Raw genomic sequence first — 2,020 nt, forward strand, 5'->3', positions numbered from 1 at the left:
TGTCTAGGTAAATCCTCTCTGCAGATAGATACGATCCCTATAGCCCAATGTGTGGGACTAGAAACCTAAGTGACAATCTACCAGACACTTTCCTAGGTTACAATTGAAAAGAGAAACAAAGAAGATGGCTTACCTCGTTCTGATGCTATCTCGATCTCCTTTTTTGAATACCTTGAATCACTTGTGTCACGGGCTCGTTTTTGCTGCTCACAGCATTTATTCACATGCACAATAGATCAACACACAACAAGGCATGCAAATAAAAACAGCATATTCAAAAGAAACCTACTTAATTGATCAAGGAATGTTAAGATAGATGATACATGAGCATACACTTCAATGGAAAATGAATCAGCAGTTGTATATTAATAGAAAATAAGGGGAAGCATACAACCAAGCCTTGATGTTGATAGTCTCTCCTTGAATGAATATCCAATTCCAAGCTAAGCTCTCCAAGCCAAATGAGTAGCATATAGGCACAATCTAAGCATAAGGGTGCAAATAGGCATAGACCAACCATTTTGGAATGGAAGAGGATGAGTATATAGGCTGGGAAAAGGAGTTAGGATCTCTCCAAAGATAGGATTAGGCCCTCATCTCAAGGAGGTAGCTCATAGGGATAAGACCAAGAAGCCAAGTTAGGAGAACTCGACCTCATCTACACCGAGTAACCTCTAGCTCACCCCTCTAGAAGCTTCTAGATCACGAAAATTTTCATCCTCTTTGGGAAAATTTCCTTTTTGCGATAATCGTGGGTATATAAGTAAACAAAGTGATGCCATCATGGTTCAAGTACGATGCAACGGGTGATCATCGTTGTTTTTAGTCTCATAAGGGCGATTATTCGCAAATTAGAGTTTTAGAGCTATTTCCTTCAGGGGAAGCTCAAGGAATTTTCCAATCAATGTCTTAGGAAGGATCTGAACTTCATATATGAATGAGTACACTGCATAATAGTCATTTTTCAGGCACTTCGGGGTATGTCACATGGAAGTGCAGGAGGTGTGACCAAATACTGTGTAACACCACCAAAATGGAGCATCTTTGTAACAATCATCTACTCTAATAAAGATTCAACTCCCTTTGATGAGTTGAGGACAAAATTCATTTTGGAATAATCAAGGATTGAGGTAAAATATGACATTGGATTAGATGAGTAGTCTAAAGCCTTTCTAGCTTGAGTCAAGAAGTTGAAGAAGAGAAACATTAGAAAGTCCAAGAAGAAATAAATGCCTAAGGTTCAATGCTTTAAATTCAATGATTTTGGACATTATAAGAGGGAGTTTCCTAGTTTATAGAACACCAAGAGAAAGGAAAAAGGTGAGCCACACATAGCTAAAGAAACGAGAGAACCTGAGAAGAAGTCAAAGAAAGAATAAGGGATATTTACTATTTAATAAGGCACCATGACTGTCAGGTTCTTTATGAAGATTGATCTTTCCTTTAGAATAGAATGCATTATTATTGTATAGCATCATAGAGATAAGCATATGATATTAACATATTTAGAGTTTACTTGGTTAATTTTCTATGTAGAAATCATCTAGATAGATAGATAGACCATTTTGTATATTTTTCATCAAAGTATTATCTAACATTATGCTAGAGGCAGTCATTTTGCCAAAATTGGATCATCATGATCCTAGAAGGACTGTCGTTTTCGAAATTCCTTGCAGAAAAGCACCATGATAAGGTTAATATACATTCCATGTAATGTGGAAACAATATTGTGAAATGGATGAATGAATACAATGGGTTAGGATGTGGGCTCATTATGAGACATACAACTAGATGATGGAATAAGAGGCATAAGGATACACATTGGAAGTTACTCTTGTTCAAGATTCATGTGTATAGAATAATGTAACATGCTTAGTACGATTGTATGATGTTTAAAAGGAAGTATTTGATGGACTTAAGGATGTATAATAGATTAATACTTTCTCTAGAATATGTAAAATGATGATTAACATCTCCAGAAGAAAAAAATGTTACTTGATAATCAACTTTGATTCTTGGG

The sequence above is a fragment of the Pinus tabuliformis genome, chromosome J, assembly GCF_031772625.1.
Source record: "Pinus tabuliformis cultivar Carrire ecotype Pingquan chromosome J, CPIR1, whole genome shotgun sequence".
Lineage (NCBI taxonomy): Eukaryota > Viridiplantae > Streptophyta > Pinopsida > Pinales > Pinaceae > Pinus > Pinus tabuliformis.